This window comes from Arvicanthis niloticus, chromosome 16 (genome assembly GCF_011762505.2).
Source record: "Arvicanthis niloticus isolate mArvNil1 chromosome 16, mArvNil1.pat.X, whole genome shotgun sequence".
NCBI lineage: Eukaryota > Metazoa > Chordata > Mammalia > Rodentia > Muridae > Arvicanthis > Arvicanthis niloticus.
In genome coordinates, this window is record NC_047673.1 from 48729276 (window position 1) to 48751582 (window position 22307).

Sequence of the window (22307 nt, forward strand, 5' to 3'; positions counted from 1 at the left end):
GAAGGTTATTTAGAGTTGTAATTTTTCCGACACATGTACACTCTGCTGCACCATCTTACCCCACAGCCCACTTCTACACACTTGGGGTAAAGTCAATCTGCTTCACAAACATTATTGCATGGTCACCATACTTATTTGTAAATTTGTCACCCTACCATGTTTCTATGCAATTGTTGGCATTATCTAATCTATCTTTAACAAATGGAATCTCCTAGGTGGCAGAGGTACTTCAGACTAGTAACTTCTTTATTTCTAAAATTTTTTAGATTTCAGGAAATCTTTAATTTTTAATAAAATCATTATATATGATGTATAAAATATACATATGTAAAATATATAAAACATATACATATAAAGTATATATATATATACTTTATATCTACATATATAAACATGTATATATATGTATATATATATACATACTATATACATACACATACATACACATACACACACACATATATATATATATATTGAATTTTTACAAAAGATTGAATCTTAGATGAGAACAGCTATATATGGAATTTTCACAAATAATATTCCTTTATTAAACTTATCTTTCCTTTAGAAACTTATCACATCTTCTTCATTTCACTTCATTTCTTCCTCTTTATTTTTCCCCAAACCTTCCCAGACTTATAGTTTAACACATATTTTAAGGTTTCCATTGTTTGATTTAGTTTGTATCTTAAGAAAGTTGTTATGTAAACTATTTTTTTTATCTTATGGGCTTTTATCTCTCTTCCTGAATATTAAGCTTCAAGAAGACAGATATTTTTTGTAAGGTTTGTCAGACCTCTATCCACAGAGTCCAGGAACCAACTGGTACATAGTAGGCATCTAATACGCAAGTGCTGAAGAAATATATGAACATTGTACATATTTGATGGGTTTTCATTTCATAGCACACCTGTCCCAGACATTTTGCCAGTAAAATAAGATAATCTTGTCATCCTCAAGAACAACTGAATTCCACAGCTGCAGAAAGGGTTCTCAGTTCATCCTGGTGTGTTATTCATTTCCCCTCAACATGTCCTCTGAGGTGACAAATATTTTAATGTACTGAAGATGTTTGCATCTCACATACTACCATCATTTCAAATGTTGGCTCCTCCATAGCACAAGTGAGAAAGAGAGTCTTACAGAAAATCCTTTTCAGGTATGAAAAGCAGTCACAATTTTAATTCTCAAAAGATAAATAAATGACTTATTTGGAGTTTATTTGGAAGGCCAAAAGCAGATCTCAACAGCATACTAATGCACTGACTCCATTACCAACTCTTTCTAATATTTATAAACTACTCAGACTGCATTAGTGGTTTATGACATCACCAATACAAACTGATTTAATCTTGCTTTTTCTTTTAGTAGTCATGTATCATTTTCCATAATAAGAGCTCACCCCAGAGTGCTTATATAAATCTTCACCATTTTTTAAAACTACATTAAAAGCCCTTTGGTCCTAATGTAACCACTTCATCAGCAGATACTCATTCATGTTTGCTGAGTAAACAGCTTCATACTCACATATTAAAGATGAATAATTAAATTTCACAAAAAAAAAATCGAAACAGCTTTTCCTTTTAAGACAGCATAGCTCATTTAATCAGCAATCATTTTTGTAATTTACTCAATCTGTGACCTTTCATATCTCAAGGTCTTTTCAAACATAGCTCATTTGGTCTACAATGAAAAGCCAGTCTTTCATTTATTTGCCTCCATAATTTCCTGCTGTGCTGCTATATAACGATAAAGATATTTTATTTTCTGTAGACTTTCCTCATGTGAGGAGTGGGAGGAAAAAAAAATCAATGTGTCACAACATCATAAAGCAACCCAGAGAATAAAGTGAGAAATAAAAGAGCCAATAAAGAAACCAATACAATTAACTGATGGTGTTTTTGAGTTTACATGCATACTACAATAAATTTAAAAATCAGATGTGCTTTTGTGCTTTGCGATTGAGGTTGGATTTTATATACGATATTTTTGAAAACCCTGACACAAAAAAGTTACATTTAAAATAACTTCTGATTAGGAAATTATTTTGTAAAATAACTTGAGCCACAAGCCATCATGATGCAAATATTTGAGGTAGTTATCTAGTTAGTAAGCTACATTGCCTATAAGTACTGGTGGGGCAAACTTTCTGTTTTATCAGTTACTTTTCTATGGAGGCCAACAGTATCTTAAGATATAGTTCAAGGAGGGATAGTAAGCAATATGGACTTGTTTTGTTGTCTAAATTTATTTTCACTCTGGTGTTAAATTTTGACAAAAGTGCACTACAAAATTGGAGTCTTTGTTTGCAAACATCAAGGATACATGTAACATTTAAAATGAATATCTATGAAAATAGGTTAGGCCTCTCAGAGGCAACCATGCGAGGCTCATGTCTGTAAGTACACCATAGCATCTGTAATAGTGTCAGGCCTTAGAGCCTCCCCTTGAGATGGATCCCAAGGATTCACTTGGGATTCTCTCACCTCTCAGGTCTCTTATACATTCTAGAGGGTTCCCCCTACTCTCACCTCCTGAGGTTGTATATTTTCATTCATTATGCTGGCCCTCAGGGCTTCATTCTTGGTCCAGTCTGTATGTTATAGGACTTTTCTTTTCCTAAGATATCCTTGCTGTTGTTGTATAGTTTGAGACATCTTAAGTTTGATATTCAATGACATCTCTTCTTTGAAAATTCAGAAAATCTGTCATTCATTGGATTAACTACATTGGATTAATTAGTTCATTGGACAATAACATTGCATGGGTGATGTAACAGCCAAGAAATGTGCAATTTAAAAATCTGCAAAATTGGTCTCCCTTTCTGATGTAAATATCATGGATATAGTTCTGGGACAGAAATTAGACACTTGATTACTCAGCCTAATATTAATTTGTGATTATCATATATTGTAGTTTTAAGTTGATAAGATGGACCCCCAGAGTCTGTCATTGAAGTTTGAGTGTCTGTTGACTTTTATGGTTCCTGGTAACACCTCTTACAACTGATAGATGTTAAGGCTGATCCATGCCATTCGCTTGGAACATCAAGTGAAAGTGATCTTCTGAATTTGGTCTAGCTTGAAACACATTAGTTCTTTTAAAAGACTTTCTGGATAATTTAGGCAATAATTGCATGGTTTAATGGTATTTATCGCAGCTTTATTTTCCAGATAGCAGCTTCATCTTAAGCACATATTATTATCGTTAATAATTTAAAGCTTCTTCCTCTCTTCTAAATATGCTAGGGATAAAACTGTGCAACATCTTCCCTGGGCTACTAATTCCACCGAATTAGTTCAACAAATAATTTGTAGTCACCTCAAATAGTTTATGGTTTCAGGATTATCAGTTTTTAATCTAAAAATTACTAGAAGCAAACCAGGCAGAAGGCAATATTTTATTTAAATACATAATTTATTTTTAACATATTTTCTTACATAAATCACAGATATAAACATGATAAAATGCTCTGTTTTCATAAACATCAATCCACTTTAAATTCGTTATTACTAACTTAGGTTAGTGTGCACCTAAATGCCAAACACAGGCCTTTTTATTTTCTCAAGTCCTTTCTCTGCTACATTGTATCTGAATAGACAGGGGTAGAGAGAGAGAGAGAAGTAGTAGGTGAAGTCTATGACTTTCCTGTCTAGAAAGATTCTGCACAGAGAAGGCAAAGTCAAGCACTCAAAGCCAACACCTCACAGTTTTGGCTTCTGTGTAATATACTTCTACTATATCTACATAGAATATTTTATGATATAGCTTCACGTTCACAGATCAGTAAAGCTAAAGCATGACAAGAAGCATTCTGAAGGAGGTGATTTACTTGAATCCCCAAATGGTATTACAAAATATAAAGAAAATGAATAAAGAAAACTAACAGCTTTGCCTGCTCACATAGTAACAGTGAGAAAGGGAGGTTTCTAATAGATGCCTGTGTGCTTTTCTGTTTGAATAATGCTTTCATAAATATTTAGCAAAACAATATATTATCAAACTATTGTTTTTAAAATAAAAAACTTGTATCTGTAATAAACACAGTAATGTTAAAGACATAAATCACACTCTAAGGTTACCTCCCTGTTTATAAATTGCAGGATAGCAGGGCTATTGTATTGAATTAGCTAAACATTCAATCTACTTTCTTTTTAATGGTGCCAATTCAGCATCAAACAAATGCAGCCTGTGTTTTCATGATGGATATGACTCCTTTGGTGTCTTGTAAGGTGAAATAAAATTATTCTGCCTGAAAAACTACTGGACCTTGTGTGTGAAGCATCAGATAATATTTTCTTGTGTTACTCATGTAATGTTTTCTAGTGTTAACATAATTTAAAAGTGAATTCGTTATACAAACATTGATCATTTTTCCAATATAAAAGTTCAATACCTTATAGAGTTACTCAAATAGGTTCAAAACAAATCAAGCCAGAGAACCCTTGATGTACAAAGTGACCATAATGCCCAGGAGAGCAATGTGACACACGGTTGTCGTTACTATAGGTGTGTGACATAATTGTCAGAGGCTCTGACACATGCTTGAATAATTTTGCATCTTCAAGCATTTTTCATTACTTAGTTCAGCTTACTTTATTGCTATGATTTTTGAATAGATACTCTTCTGTTTCTGCCATGTCCCAAAACATTGATCAGTGATGATGTCAATCACTAGTTTTCTTTTCACAGTCTAAGTCAGGAGCTTGATCTGGTAAAGTTACTATTGGGAAATACAACAAATGACCATGAATATGAAAAGCTAATGACTCATTAGAATTATGAACATGGAACAATTGTTATGAAGAACAGAAGTCTGCCTACTCCATAATTAACTTATGTGCATTCTAGATAACCCCCAAAGTTCTTGAAAACCCAAGGAATTTTGAAGCAATGGACATTCCCTAGTAAAATTTTAAGTCTATGAATCCAAATCAAATGAAGCAATTTAAAATTAGTTACCACAAGAACTAATGTAGCCAGACAAAGACGCTTACACATTATACTAACAGCAATCAGGAAGATGAGGCATGAGGATTACATTGAGTTTCAGATTTGCCTAGAACATAGTCAAGTCTAAGTCTGTCTTGGCTACAGAATGAGAACAGTTCCCAAAAAACCAAAAAACTGAAATTAAAACAAAACTTAAGAAAGGAATTAATCATTAGTAGAAGGACAATATTGCTATCTATCCATTGAAAAGAAGCATATCAGGATAAACAAGATGTTTGATAATACAGATGTAGACACTTACTCAATATTGAATTTTCATTATTTTTTGAAAAATATAAAGACTTAATTTATGCATGAAAAGCCAGATAAGTACTATTTTCTTTATTAAAATTTGAAAAATTGTGTGTGTCTTGCTGCAGATAGAGGATCTTCAGTCAAAAAAGCAAACATTGTTATTTCTGCCCAGCCACTAATAAGTTGCAAGAATTTAAATTATTTTTTTCTAGATTTGTTTTGTTTTCCTCACATACTTTTTTCTCTCTTTTTTTTTTTTTTTTAGAATTTTGGTAATAATTTTGAAAACAGGAAAAAATGAAAAATACTTAGGCCTCTAAAAAGAGAACAGTTATTATTTTATAATATCTGTAGCTTTTTTCTTCCTATGAACCGTTGTTGGATATGTGTGTGTGTGCGGGTATACATCTATAGCTTCAGTGGACTATGGTCTTTACTTTCTAGATGAAGAATAAAACGTATCCCATCATTTTTACATAACTTGATGCAAAACAACAAGCTTTCCTTTCCTATAAGCAGAAAGAACTAACACCAGCCATCATGATGTTAATACAAGCAGGCCTGTTGCTTCCTTTCTATCAGGCAGACATACATATTTTCTTTCCTTTTTAAAAACTTATTGCAAAAGTTTATTCTTATTTAACTTTTTGCTTCTTTAAAATATCTAATCTCTCATTACTCCTCTAAAATGTAATTTGGATAATCTATAATTTATAAAAATCCTGGTGATTAGCCTATGTTTAAACTTTACATCTCTAATTTTAATGACTTCTTTATTGGGCAAAAAACTTAAATGCTTTGAGGAACATTACAGTTAGATTTAGTCTTTTTAGTGGCATAGTAACATAAAATTCATTACATCAATGTTCAGTGTATAGCTGAAAGATGGTAGAGTAGAGCAACCTGTATTTTGTCAGTTATATACAAAATCCAATGCATATGTGAGGGAGGACCATTTTTCACAAAAACATTATTTAAAAAGCTGGTGATGTGTTGAACTGTTAAGGATTCCAGAAAAGACTACTTCTCCAGCCTCCATGCTAGAAAAGTAGAGAGAGAAAACTTTCTGGTCACGAAAGAAATCAAAAAAGGAAGAAGTCATATTTAAGGATATGAATTGGCATGTAATACAGGTAAAACCAGTGTCCTCAGCTGAGCTAGTTACTTATTCTGTCCAGATGCATGGAGCTGGGGAGCTATTTCAAAATTCAAAGTTTAGATGATAACATTAAATTAAATTAAAAAGCACGTCTCACTCACTTTAAGGTTGCTCAATAGCTTGGAAGTGCCTGGGGCTACTGACTTGTGTCTAGTTAGGTGTTAGGCTGCTGTATCCTTTACTCGTGCCAATGCTAGGTAAAGTCAGTAGAAACACATGTGCACATGCATACATGTGTACTTACATGTACACATATACACATATATACCACACACAGAGAGAGACACATACACACACACACACACACAGACTCACACACACATCTCGTTCATAGACAGATGTGTGATGAAATCAGTCCTCATGATGGGATGTCAAAATTCAATTGTCAAGAATGGCCTCTCATCTAAAAGAGCCCCTTGTCAAATTAGGTTTCCAGGGCACACCTGGCATAATGAAGCTTCCATTAAGCCTGACAGGAAGGCTTTCCAAATCATTTTATTTTGCTCTAAAAATGTCTTTGTGTTCTTTAAAAAATTTTGCCAAAATCTAAATCAAGCACCATTTTCTTGGTAATTATATGTTGAAGGATGTAATCACTGCAGCTTCAGAAACCAAGAGACCAGCAGCCCAGCATTGGGCATGTTCCCACGGTTGCTTTTGTTAATGTACTAATGAGCCATTGTCACAATGGAGCCAACCTGGCATTAGCACTTACAATGAATTTACTGCAAGAACACTGCTGTTTGTAATTAGCTCTTCATTACACAATCAGGCTGATTTAGAGAAACTCTCATATGATTTGCTCAGCAAATGAAGCAATATAATTACACTTCAGTTGAAATCAACAAATTAGACTGCTGTTTGCAATTGGCTATATTATGTACTATTAGTGCCCAGGCAATCGCAGGCCTGTTGCTTCCTTTAACACTGAAGTAAAGTAAGTGTAATTAAAACACTGCAAACCTCTGTATGCACAGGAACAGCTACATAATAGTCGCATTTTTATAATTAAAGGGGGAAGCCAACATTTATGGTCAGAATATTTTATATTAAGCACAAAGTTCTCAGTGAAGACATCGAAAGCAAAAACATAACCCGAAGGAATGAAAGAATAAAATTTCTTTTGAACCAAATCATTTTATAGCTAGGCTACAGGGAATTAAGATTGAAATGAGGTTATAGCATATTCATGAGCTATCCTTCAATGTGTGTCATTCCCAGAACTCAATATGTAGAAAGAGTCCCTGCAAGTTGTCACGATGGCTGGTATTAGTTCTTTCTGCTTATAGGTTTTGATAGTTGATCACTTTACATACTAGTGACAATAATTGCTAGGAGTGATAGCTGGTAGTTTCATGAAGGCCTGGTAGATTTAACAAACAATACCTACCATACTGTTGAGAACCTTTCAAGAAGCTATCAATTGTACTATCTGTTGAGTAAGTTTGAAGATATAAATGGGGCACAGAAAACTTCTAAAAAGTTTGATACTCTAAAAGATAATGCGTTATCTTAGCTATGGCTTTGTTGCTGTGAAGAGACATCAATCCCATGGCCACTTTTATAAAAGCAGACATTTAGTTGGTACCAGCTTACAGTTTCAGAGGCTTACTCCATTCTCATGGCCTCCATAGACTCATGTGCTTGAATGCTTGGTCTACAGAGAGTGCTACCATTAGGAGGTGTGACCTTGTTGGTATAGATGTGGCCTTGTTGAAGGAAGTGTGTCACTGTAGAGGTAGGTTTGACGTCTTATATGCTCTAGCTATTCCCAGAGTAGTACACAGAATCAAGCCTGTGAATCAAGATGTAGAACTCTCAGCTCCTTCAGTACCATGTCAACCTGTGTCCTGTCATACCTCCAGCCATGATAATGGACTAAACCTCTGAAACTGTAAGTCAGCCTATTCAAACTACCTGATAGGTTAAAAATATATAACTATCAGTGGATCAACTAGCATAGGTAAGGAAGGTGCCACTCTATAAATGATGTACTATATTTTTTTTTCAAATTAGGCATTGAACACAGTATTTTACACGTGCTGAGCACCCACACTGTGGTCTTCCTTGTTCATGAGCTTCATGTGGTCTGTGAGTTGCATTTTGGGTATTGCTAGCATTTGGGATAATATGCAATTATCAGTGAGTGCATACCATGTGTGTTCTTTTGTGATTGGGTTACCTCACTCAGCATGATATTTTCTAGTTCCATCCATTTACCTAAGAATTTCTTGAATTCATTGTTTTTAATAGCTGAGTGAGATTCCATTGTGTAAATGTACCACATTTTCTGTATCCATTCCTCTGTTGAAGGACATGTGGGTTCTTTCCAGTTTCTGGCTCTTGTAAATAAGGCTGTTATGAACATGGTGGAGCATGTGTCCTTGTTATATGTTGGAGCATCTTCTGGGTATATGATTAGGAGTGGTATAGCTGGGTTCTCAGGTAATGCTATGTCCAATTTTCTGAGGAACCACCAGACTGATTTCCAGACTGGTTGTACCATCTTGCAATCCTACCAACAATGGAGGAGTGCTCCTCTTTCTCCAGATCCTTGCCAGCATCACCTGTTTTTGATTGTGGCTATTCTGACAAGCATGAGGTGAAATCTCAGGGTCATTTTGATTTGTTTTTCCCTGATGACTAAGAATATTGAACATTTGTTTAGGTGCTTCTTGGCCATTCGATTTTCGTCAGTTAAGAATTCTTTGTTTAGCTTTGTTCCCCATTTTTAATAGGCTTATTTGGTTTTCTAATTGGTTTTGGAGTCTAATTTCTTGAGTGCTTTCGATATTTTGGATATTAGCCCTATATTAGATATAGGATTGGTAAAGATATTTCCCCAATCTGTTGGTTGTAGTTTTGTCCTATTGACAGTGTCCCTTGCCTTTAGAAGTTTGCAATTTTATGAGGTCCCATTTGTCAATTCTTGTTCTGTTTCTTTAGACATCCTCCCATTAAATTACTCATATTGGCTTTGAACTTACAATTCACATGCCTCAGTATCATCATTAATTGTATAATTCTGTACATATATTAATTCATTTTTTAAAAATCAAATAATTTTCATTGACAAAGACTATCAACAACAATTCTTTAACAGCAGTTATTATAATAGATGGATTTTGAGTTTTCTATAATAAAAAATCTACTGCTGTTATGGGGAGGGAGTAATGAGGGGAAGGATTTGTATGAGTGGGACTGAGAGGAGAGGAGGGAACTGGATCTGTGATTGGGATGTAAAATAAATAAATAAATAAATAAATAAATGAAAGAAAAAATCCATTGCTTAGAAACCTAAATGTAGTTCCTTCCTACAAATGTGTGAAACATTTTAAGGTTGGGATGAGCATGAGTATTTATGTGATTATAACTGATATCACATAATAGACATATTCTCTTATGGGATGCAGTACTGTACACAATCAGGAAATGATGCTTTCAGAGTTTCCTGAACGTATTTTAGTTGAGGCGTTTTTTTTCTTTGGCTAGTCAATAATTCAATAATTCAAGACTTTTTTTCCCTTATTGCCTAGTATTGAGTTAATAGTTTAATTGCTCATCATACTTGTGTGTCTATGATGAATGTGCTGTGTATGTTTGTGTGTGTGTGTGTGTGTGTGTATGCTCACAACAGCTGGAATTACAAGATTCATAGGCTCCTTCCCAAGTTAGAGAAGCAAACACCTGGAGAAAGAAAATTCTGAGCTGTGCAGCTTCTCAGAACTGTCTTACTTGTTGTACTGCCTGAAAGTAGTTGAGTATTCTGAGATGCAGCTTTTGTGAGTGATGAGCAAAGCAATAGTGGGTTTGTTGGTGGTGTTACTGCCCTTGTGTTGCATGCTATAGGGAATACTTCACCCACACTCCTGAAAACAACTTCAATAAACTAATTTCTTCTTCAACTTGGATGGAGACTAACTTGTTAACTTGGTCTGTCATAAATACCCTATCTGGGACTAATAGATGGTTGTTTCCATTTCCTCTGGGAAAGATAACGTAACAGTATACTGTCGTTTTCAGCTTTTATACTGGTTCTGACTATTACAACTTAAGTCATTTGGTTGTTTGAATGAGCATGGTCTTCATAGGCCTATATATCTGAATGCTTGGTCCTCAGTTAGTGGATTGGGAGGTGTGGCCTTGTTGGAGGAGGTAAGTGACTGGGGTTGGGCTTTGAAGTTTCGGAAGCGCATAGCACTATGAATTAACTGTCACTGCCTTATGCTGTGGATTAGCATTATGGTTCTGGAGCAATAGCTGGACACTTAAATGCTAATCCACAGTCATAAGGCCTGTTGCCATGCTTTTCACCAGATTGATCATGAATTCTAACCTTCTGGAACCATTAGTCTCAATAACATTTTTTTTCCTTTTATGAGTTGCTTGAGTCATGGTATCTTAATACCGTGATTGAAAGGCAACTGAGACCTGTGGCAAGCAGTTCACTCACTGAGCCATATCACAAAGCCCAAGATATGATTCTTTGGATACATTCTATGAGTTTTCACCGTGCTAGATATTGTCAAATATAACTGTGCTCTATTTCAGCTTATGTTACTCATTCTTGGACTAACTGGAGAAGATTAATGGTGCATGGCTCCTTTGGCCTTAAACACAATCTATGTGTTTATTGTAATGGGAAAACGAAATAACATTCTCCTATTCCCTTTGCTTGGGTTAATGAGGAAGCCTGAGATCACCCTTGGGCCACTTTGCTTTATGATATGTTGAGTGATCAAACTGGGAAAGGAACAGTGCCATGCATATTAGATGTCAATAACATCAGATAGTACCTTTGTGATGTATAATTCTGTGAATATAGTATTCTCTCATTTCCTTGCATACATTATCTAAAGATGTTGATTAATTAAGATCACAATAGCACTAACCTAAAGAGAGTTAAGTCTAGAAAACAAATAGGCTGCTTTAAATATAAGAAAATTAAGGCATGGCAACAATAAGCTGAAATCTTTGTATGACCAATGATTCTGAAGTTATTCCTTTTTTTTTCTTCAGTGAAAATAACATGCTATAAGTTTGCTGTTCTTACCATTCTCTTATTATTTTGCACATTACTGTTTTTAGTTAAATGGTCAAGCAATTAAAGCTCATAGATATGTTCCCTCAGTTTAGTAAATGATGTGATCATTTAATTTATATTTTTTTATTTTTTAAAAATGAAAAATAGTGTTATGAAAATCAAAAGCTTAATTTCTTGAGGCAGTAGTGTGAGATTATCTTTCTTAGTCTAGAAATCAAGCTTTCAGAAAATCTAGCCATTGTTAATACAAATAAGTACGTAGAAATAAATTTAAATGTTAGTATACGAGACTGAGATTATTTGTATTCTTAAAAGATTTTGGAGAAGTGTCTTTTTTTATCCACAAATAGTCAAGAGAAATGTCTCTTCTCTAGTGTCATTTTGCTGTTCTTCAGTGCAAGGGAGTGCTATTGTGAAGAAAGATGGCAGCATTTTAAAGTCTGGAGTATTGTATCTTTAAAAATAGTTTCTTTGACTTTTTCAACAATAGCCATAGGCTGCCTTAGGTTTAAAATTATGTCTTAAGTGATTCTGATAGCAGAAATTTTGTTACTGGGAGGTAGCAATATTATTTACCTCATTGAGAAATTTCCCATGTTTACTTTTTAAAATGACAGGTTTATAAATCATTCCACAGAGACTGCTGAGCCGACCAGTTGAATACAGATTCAACTTCAAGAATATTGGACAACTCTTTCAGAAACCACACAAACAGCAACAAAGACACGGAGACAATAATAAGTATATCACATTAAGTCAGGCACAGGACCCAAATGGTACATTTGCTAAGAGATAGTTTATGATCTAGAAGCATCATTAAAACTTATATCTTAATATTAGACAAGCAGCATAATTAACAGAGATTTTCTTGTCTGAACTTTTTTTAAAGATTATTTGTTTATTTTTGAGATTATAATATAATTACATCACTCCCTTCAAATGCTCATATACCCATCCTTGCTTTTTTTTTTTTTAATTTATGGTCTTTTTTTTTTTTCATTAATTGTTGTTTGCATGAGCTGAAAAAGGACAACAAACATAAATGTGCTAACATGTATAGGGGAAAGCTCCAAAGACATAAACCCTACACAAGTATTTACATTCATTTAAGGGATGTTGAGAACATTTTTCTCAGGGAGGTGGATAAGTGGGTACCAGTAAATTTCTCCTGTTCCCTCACCCTTGCATGGATTTTGTAGCATTACATAGCTTAAAAATGTTTTTCATAGGTGTTTTTTTCTTCACAAAAGAAAATTTCAGAAGTATATCATCCATTCCATATTTTGGGTGCCTGTTACTAAATTGTGTGCTTTTAGTTATAATTTTTAATTTACATGAATAAAGATGTTTGAGATGGCAGTCATACATGCCATGGTTTTCATGTGTAGGTCAGAGGAGACATTGTGAGAGCTAGCTCTCCCTCTTTTTTTTTTTTTAGATTAAGTTTTTATTGGATATTTTATTTACTTTTCAGATGTTATCCCCTTTCCCCATTCACCCCCCCCTTGAAACCCACTATCCCATTCCCCCTCCTCCTACCTATGTTATCAAGACTTGGGAAGTAGAAGGAGGAAAATCAGAAATTTAAGATCTATGTCGGTTTGACATAGGTCTTATGTATTTGAGCACCTGGTCTCCAGATAGTAGCACTGTTTTGGAAGATTATGGAATCATTAGAAAATGGAACCATATAATCAAAAACTCAGGTGATAGTAGATGTTGGCGAGGATGCAGAGAAAGAGGAACATTCCTCCATTGCTGATGGGATTGCAAGCTGGTACAGCCACTCTGGAAGTCAGTCTGGCGGTTCCTCAGAAAACTGGACATAGCATTACCTGAGGATCCATCTATACCACTCCTGGGCATATACCCAGAAGATGCTCCAACATATAATAAGGACATATGCTCCACTATGTTCATAGCATCCTTATTTATAATAGCCAGAAGCTGGAAAGAACCAAGGTGTCCCTCAACAGAGGAATGGATACAAAACATGTGGTACATCTACACAATGGAGTATTACTCAGCTATAAAAATAATGAATTCAAGAAATTTTGAAGTAAATGGATGGATCTAGAAATTATCATCTTGAGTGAGTTAATCCAATCACAAAAGAACACACATGGTATTTACTCACTGTTAAGTGGATGTTAGCCCCAAAGCTTGGAATAGCGAAGACTCAACCCGAACACCACATGAAGCTCATGAAGAAGGAAGACCAAGAGGGGATGCCTCAGTTCTATTTAGAATGAGTAACAAAAATACTCAAGGGAGCAAATATGGAAAAAAAAACATGGAACAGAAACTGAAGAAGGGGCCATCAGGAGACCATTCCACCTGGGTATTCATCCCATGTACAGTCACCTAAGCTAGACACTGATGTGGATGGCTGGAAGTGCATGCTGTCAAGAACATGATATAGCTGTTTCCTTAGAGGTCTGCCAAAGACTAACACATTCAGAGGACGATGCTCACAGTTAACCACTGATATGATCAAGAGTTTCCCAATGGAGAAGTTAGAGAGAAGACTAAAGGAGCAGAAAGGGTTTGTGACCCCAGGAGGAAAGCAACAATAACAAACAACCAGAGCCCCCCAGGGTCTAAACCACCAGCCTGGGAGCACATAGGGAGGGGCCCATGACTCCAGCGGTATATGTAGGGGAGGATGGCCTTGTCAGGCATAGGAGGGAGAGGAGTTTCTTGGTCCCATAAAAAAAAAAAAAAAAAAAAAAAAAACGAACACAGAGTGGGGGGTGGGAATGTGAGGATGGGGAAGGGGTAGTGGGGGGGGGTAGGTGCGGGCACTGCCTCATAGAAGCATGAGGATGGGGGATGGGATAGGACGTTTCTGGGTGGTGGGAAGAATTGGGGTAAGGGGATAAAATCTGAAAGGTAAATATAATACCCAATTTTTTTAAAAATGAGAGAAATAAAAGGAAAAAAGGAGAAAAAAGAAAAATAGGAGATTTAATAACATAAAGGGAAGGATTTAGAAATTTAGGAGGCAGTTTATGTTAATGGAAACAGCATCATAGAAACTGGAAAATCACACCCTCACAGAAGCACAAGGAGAGGGGATGGGATAAGGGGTTCCTGGGTGGTGGGGGGAATGGGATAAGGGGAGAAAATTTGAAATGTAAATATTACAACCAACTTTAAAAAGGGTGGGGGGAAGTTGTTAGAACCAACATCTTTAAAAAAATGTCAGCCCTCTCTAGGAAAAAATAACTTATTTTTCTTGATACTAAAACTTGTTCTGAGAATTGTATATTGCAGAATACACAGCCTTGTTGTATCTACTCATCAACATACTGAGCAGACCTGCCCAAACCTCTGATGTCCTGGAATTCCATCTGGATGCAGTGAAGACACAGCATCAGAGGTTTATCAATTTACTCTTCCCCACACCCCTCTTCTAATATCTCAACACCCATAATCAGCTTGAAGGAAGTTAAAGAAGAGTCAGCATGCCTATTCCCTGGTCTTGGGGACTAAGGTGGTTAATATTGGTCTGTCTCTCTAGGGAAAAGTAGTGATTTTGTTGGAACAGGGAGGATTAGCTAGGACTTATTGCATAGCCATAACCTATTGGTAGAAATCTGTATAATTAATATCAAGATGAAGTTATAATTTCTTAAATGGTACAAAATTTACTTTGATTTCAAATTTAAGGTTTTCATTGGTATGAGCTTCTTATTGATATAAAAGTGAGATGAATATTGCTACTCTCATGGGCATTGTGCCTGTATAACACATTTAGGAATACAAGGCCTAGACCCAGTCCTTCTTTAACTTTTTTAAACTGATTTGGGACGGTTAACCTATGAGTTAAGGGACTATAGAAAATTCATGGCTTTGAGTTTATTGTTAGGGTGTTTTCCATATTTTATTTAGAAATAGCTGAGAGGAGTTAACAGACAACAGTCCAGGTGACCTTACATGGATAGTTGGTTTTCAAAACATCAGAAGTCCATAGAATTGACGTTACAAACATTTCTATATTAATGTTCATTTTGATTAGAGACCTGTCTGCTTCTGACAGCTTCCTGTTGTGGATTCTAAGAAGAAATTGAGCATCCTTGGAGTTACTCCAGTTGTGCGGTGACAGCCACTAGGCAAGAATTTCCTCTTCCCATCTACAGACAAATTAATGTTCAGAAAAGGACACATTTGCAGAATTGTTGACTGATTATATCTGCCTAGACAGAGTAATCAGCCCTTAATAACTCTGCATCACTAAGGTCTGTCAGCTGATTCTGGGCCAGAAGGCTGAAGATTTGATGCTCTGACGTTCGGTAGTATAGGGACTGTCCAGGTGTTCAGCGGTCTCTAAATTGGCTAAGTTTTAGAAGCTATGCTTAGTGCTTCCTGTAATTTCAGTTAACTCAATCATTCTGGATTTCTGACAGGGTTGAAGACCTATAGTCTCATAGCCAATCCTGGCTATTTACTTTGAGAGAAAAGATCTGAGTGGATGGTTTTCAGCTGACATTCATTCTAAAGCCAAGAAAAAAGCCAGTTTCAAAACTAAGTGTTTTAGTTAGGAGAGATGACAGAGGTTCTGGTTAGTTAACAAAATGATGGACTGGGTATTAGGACTTTCTTGTACCTCACTGGTACAATTAGGAATAATTATGCTTTAATTGTATTTTGAGAGAAAAGTTTTATTTTAACAGGGAGGGTGATATGTAGGAGGAGCTATGGGGGAAGGAGTACCAAGAGGAAGAGATGGAGTAAGGAGAGGAGAAGATGAAGGAGAGCAGAAGCTAGGTGATAAGAGAGAGAAAGAGAGAGAAAGAGAGGGGGGCATGGAGGCAGATGTTCATGTGTCTCTACCAGTCAAAGATAGTTTATATATCTAGTTTTGGTATTGGGTTACACTTCTGATTGAGCATTACCAAACTTATAAAGCCTTTGATTAACATTTAAAAAAATTGTATAAAAGCAAAAAGGAAAAGGGGGCATGGGATAGGGGTTTTCTAGGGAAGGGAAATGGGGAAAGGCGATGGTATCTGAAATGTAAATAAAATATAAAATAAAAATTAAAAAAATTAAAAAAGAAATAAAACCCCTAAATATCCAGAAAAATATTAAGTTGATATACACCCATATAGTAGATTACTAATAGTCAACAGTAGAGAGGATCCACACTGGAGATACTGCTTGGTTGTACAGAGTTTGCCTTATATGTGAGAAATCTTGCTGTCCTGGCTAGTTTTATGTCAACTTGATACAAGCTAGTCATTTGGGAAGAGGGACTCTCAACTGAATAAAACATGTGTCCATTAAGATTTGCCTGTAGGCAAGTCCTAGCTTGACTTACCTAGATAATGGTCTACAAACTGTAAGATTAATCTCTTTCTTCCCCAAGTTGCTTCTTGTTATGGTGTTCTTTTGGATCAATAGAAACTCTTAGAGAAATTGGTACCAAGTTCAGTGAATGTTGCTATGAAAGACTTAACCATGTTTAGGAAAAACATTGTGAAAAGACCTTGGGCTGGAGAAGCCAAGTTCAGAAGCTATAGTGGGAACTTAGAAGATAGTACTGGGTGCAGAACAGATGTCAGAGGCTTGGCTTATGAAGGTAGAAGAGAGTTTGAGAGCCACTTAAAAACTCTACCAGAGTTGTTTTTTGATATTTTGAATTAAGAATCTATGGTTCTAGTCAGCTGAGGCTGAGAACGAGCCATAATTAATAAACCATCACCACTGAGGCCAGAAAAAAAAAAAAAAGCATTGCAAAAAAGAAGGTGGAGGGGAGGGGCTGAGAGGAAATAAATGACTTTTGTATAGTCTCTTTTCCAGGCTCCTCATAGGTAGTAATGGATGTTAGCCATCACCGGGCCTTTGACCCTTCTGTCTCTGTTAAGTACTCTGGCTCTTGCATCATTAATGTCTTTTGTTTTTTGATCTAATAAATTTTGTATTGGTTATTTTATTTATTTACATATCAAATATTATCCCCCTTCCCAGTTTCCCCTCCCAAAACCCCCCATACCCTCCCCCATCTCCCCAGCCTCTATGAGGGTGCTCACTCACCAGCCCCCCACTCCTGCCTCACTGCCGTGGCATTTTTTTCTTTAGGTCACTGAGTCTCCACAGGACTGAGGGTTCCCCTCTCAGTGATGACCAATAAGGCCATCCTCTGCTACATATGCAGCTGGAGCCATGAGTTCACCAATGTGTACTCTTTGGTTGATGGTTTAGTCCCTGGGAACTTTGGGTGATCTGGTTGGTTGATATTTTCACATTTCATTCCACAGAAGCAACAGATTCCTTACAAAGTGCTGGTGCGTCACTCTTGGAGAACAGAAGTGCACACTCAAGGCTGTCGGTGGTGTGGCTGTGGCTGTCTAACATGCCTCCTAAGAAGCCTGAACCTCAGGCTGGCTCAGAGGTAAACCATCCTGTCTGGGGTCTCTGGAAGCCTACTTTTTCTCTAGTATTTTGTGGTCACCCTCACACCTACCTGCTTTTCCTATTTGGGGTGATTCTCTTATCGTCTCTCTGCTTTTGTTGACATTCTTCTCGTCATAAACAGTCTACCTTCGAAGCCTCACATGGCCTTTAGACAGTTGCCAGAAAGTCTAGGTCCCCCACAAAGATCTTTCCTCTGACCTCTCTGTCTATAGACTTCCCACTGAGCTTTAGTGTTGGACATCAAAGATTTTAAGACACACCATAGTTGTTGGATTTGCAATAACTGCAAGACAGTATCTCAGGGACAATGATGTATTGTCCCCCACTCATCATATAATGTTGCAAATCTATCACTTTATCGATATTTATTTTGATATTTTCCTGGTAGAACTTTGTCCATATTGATAAAAAAAAAACTATGCTAGAAAATCAATTTTATAAAATTAAAATTGATTGGAACTCATTTTCCGGGGAGGATAATAACAGCTTTGCAATTCAGATACAAAGTAACTTCCAGAGACAGTTTTGACTTGGAGATTTGCCTAATGCTTCAAACACTACTGAAGCTTTGAAAACACCAAAATGCATGCATTTGTTAGACCCTGGGGACACAAAAATGCATGTTTATAATAATTGAGAACAAGATTCAATAAGTGCAACTGACATTATTGATAATGTTGTATTTTGTGGTACTATTTATTATACAATAGTGTTCAAAGAAAAGCTAATAGCTGAGTCGGTTGGAATTGGCTGGTTTATGTGATAAGTCAGAACAAGTGATGTAAGAGGAGAGCAAAGAAGGAAGATCTTCAAGTATGTGCAGAAAAGAATAAAAATTTTTCCTGGCCAATGCCTAACCAAATCACTAGTGCAAATAAGCTAAGAAGAATGTACAAGGAAAAGTAAAATCAGTCTTCATTTAAGCATATTTTTTGATTTTTTTCAATCATAGTTTATTTTTACTAGTTAGTGAAAAATATTTATAGACTTATTTCAGGAGTTTTAACTTACTTTCAAATGAAGTAAGAATAGATGATAGAATCAGATAGCTAGAAACAAGACACATATGTAGGGTTCCTGTCACAAGAAACAATAATAATATGAAAATATCTATCTGTATTTTAAGCATAACATAATTTTAAAAAGCAAGTTGAATTATTAGGATACAGTGTGGGAATCTGGCCATTATTTCATGATTTCAGAGTTGTTCTTGTAAATGACCAGAGACTTCCAGAAACATGATACAGTGAAAGAAGAAAATAAAATTCTTTCAATTAGCAATAATCGTGCCTCGGATAAACCTCATTGACTACGACACTGCCACTGCGCAAAGCTGAAAAATAAAATTCTTAATTGATAGCATCACTAAAAAACAGCTTGCAGCAAAGACACACCTAACATTCACTGTATTGCTTACATTTCTGCTGATGGAAAAAACAGCCCTAAACAGCCTGAAATATACAGAAGCAGATGTGCACAGCTACCCATAGAACTGATCATGGGGTTCCCAATGGAGAAGTTAGAGAAAAGACTGAAGGAGCTGAAGGGGTTTGCAGCCCCATGAGGAGAGCAACAATACCAAGCAACCAGAGCTCTCAGGGCCTAAACCACTAGCCTGGGAGCACATAGGGAGGCACCCATGGCTCCAGCTTTATATGTAGGAGAGAATGGGCTTGTCCATCTGGCATAGGTGAGAGGAAGTTCTTTGGTCCCATGGAGGCTGGATGCCTCGGTGTTGGGGAATTCCTAGGGTGGGGAGGAGGGAGTGGATGGGTGGGTGTGTGGGACCACATTCTCATAGAAGCAGGAGGAGGGGGATGGGATAGGGAGTTTCTGGGGGTGGGGGGTGGGGAAAGGGGATAACATCTGAAATGTAAAAAAAAATCCAATAAAAAATGAAAACCAACAAACAGACATAAAAACCTCAAACCAAAGCAAAACAAGGTCAAAAACATGACCAAAAGCAACTTAGTGGAGAAAGGGTTTGTTTTGAGCAACAGTTCCATAGGAATAGAGTGTCATGGAGCAGGGGGAGGCGTGGTTCCAGGAGCAGGAAGCTAGGTGATCACATCTCATTCACTCACAGGAAGCAGAGAAGGGAACAGGAAGTAGTGCCAGGGTTTACAGTTCCTCAATTCCCACACCCAGCTAGGGACTCCTCTGGCAAAGGTACCTCCTAAATCTTTCATTCCTTTCCAAAAACAGACCCGCAAAATGGGCATCAAATGTTCAGTTACCTGAGCCTAACAGGGACATTGCTCATTCAAATTACCACAGGCACCAAGTGTTTCCTGTTTACTATATGTGCATCAGGTTATGTTCAGAACAATATGTGTAGATGAAATGGAATATATTCCCCCATATCTAAAATTGCAGTAGTCTGGAAATTGAGGAAGGTGGGTAAGGAGTCTAAGGACAGTCTGAGTTACTTACTGGGCTCCAGGACAGACTGATATACATAGCAACACCTTGTCTCAGAAACGAACATAAAACACACATATGAATATAGAGCATTTTAAAAAAAATTAGGAGAGACAAAATAAAAATTAATCCATGGAATATTTGAGTTAAAGGTGTAACATATTACCCAAAATGCTTACATTTGTACTTTATATATATATGTATATATATACATATATGTGTGTGTGTGTGTGTGTGTGTGTGTGTGTGTAGCAATATATTATTATAGCAATGATTAACTTTTAATGATGGTTTAAGCATTATATATTCTTCACATATAAAATCAATATGATGTTCTGTGATAGGAAGAAGATAAATCATGTGTTTGAACGATTAAAGACATACAGATAAAAGTATATTTTTGAAATAACTTTTATTTATTTTCCTCAAATGCATGCAAACAATTAATTAAAGATAAATCAAATGCTAAATTTTATTTGCATCAGTTCCAATACTGCCTGATTTGAATTCTATATTCAAGTGAGTTACCAAAGTCTTTTCAGAGTTTAGGCTCAGTTAATATTTTAAATGAATGTGTCCAAACCAATAAAAACTTGGGAAATGTCCGAATATCAGGGAGAGAAACTCAACTACATGCAAAAACTGGTTCATAAGTATAAACTGACATAATTTTTATTCCATATCGCTGAATATTTTTTACAGTTTTTTTTTTTTTTAGAAATCAAGTAGATTGTTTCAATTGATGCGCCCTTTTTAAAGCTGTTCCTGTAGGTTAGTTGTTTAGGTTAGGTTGTTTCCAGTGCTTGCCAAGAATCCATTTTGTAGTTTATCTCACCCTAATAATGAATAAATTCTGACTTGTCTGTCTGTTTCTTTCTTTTACTCAAAACAAAATTCAGATAACAAACCTCTAGCAGATAAGTACCTTCATTTTGAAAATGACAGAGCAGCTCTCCAACAGATAAAAACTAAGCACCTTTTCCACTTTCCCCACCATGATTGAGGATGCTCTGAATGGGACACGGATAATAACAGCACACAGTTGCCATCAGTCATTTTTCATGAATGCCATTTAAATAGTCTGCAATTTTTAATGAAAGCTGTATTGCACAAATACCCTATAATTTTAATATTTCATATTACCACCAGTCAGTATCACTTAAGACTAATTGTTTAACAAATATTAACTCTTTTTGCTCCAATTTGATTGTAACCAAGAAGTGTTTTTTCTATTGAATATGTATGTATTGCTTTTTTGAAATGTAATTATTTTTCCTAACATTAAAAATATTATATATATATATATATATATATCTTCAGACGTACAGCAGCAAAACAATTGCAAATGGCTAGAATACAATTAAAGAAGAAATTTTAAAGAGTTCAGAATAATGAAGAGTCCCTTTAAGGAAAATTTTCTTCCTTGATTTCTCTTGCTGTGTTGAATCATTGACCAACTTGGAGAAAGAAAGTGTTTATCTGGCTTGTCTCCCAGGTTTCAGTCCACCATTAAAAGCAGTCAGGGTAGGAGATATTGGAACTGAATCTGGAAGTATAAAGTATTCCTGATCATGGCTTGCTTCTGAAGGCTTGTTCAGATTTCTTTTCTATCTGTCCATACCTACCTCACTAGGGATGGAACTACCACAGGGGCCTGCTGCCTCCCACACCAATTAGCAGGCCCATCTGTTTAAGACAGTCTATCAGCTGAGATCGCCTCTTCCAAGATGACTCTAAGTTCTGTGTTAAATTGACAGCTGAAATTAACTATGACAGGCTAGAGCATCCTAACAGTAAAACTGGGAAACTAAGTTAAAATCTTCTGTTATACTGACTGTAATCATATTTGGTAAAGGAAAGAGAATGAGAGATATTTATTTTCAGGACCATTAAATCCATTTTTGTTTATTAAAGGTTTATGTGAGGTAATACTTTTAACCTGATTTAATAATATGATTATTAAAAGAGTTTGTTGATTGTTAAAAACTAGCATGCAATTTCTAGTACTTCATGGAT

General features: G+C 35.9%; 1 protein-coding gene and 1 pseudogene across 1 annotated transcript in view; both read right to left on the bottom strand.

Annotated features, from left to right (window-relative positions):
* Positions 1-22307, bottom strand: part of Galntl6 (polypeptide N-acetylgalactosaminyltransferase like 6) — a 1047155-nt gene that overhangs the window by 535285 nt on the left and 489563 nt on the right. The gene's annotated exons all lie outside the window — the stretch shown is intronic.
* On the bottom strand, positions 19054-19205 carry LOC117722107 (U4 spliceosomal RNA; annotated as a pseudogene).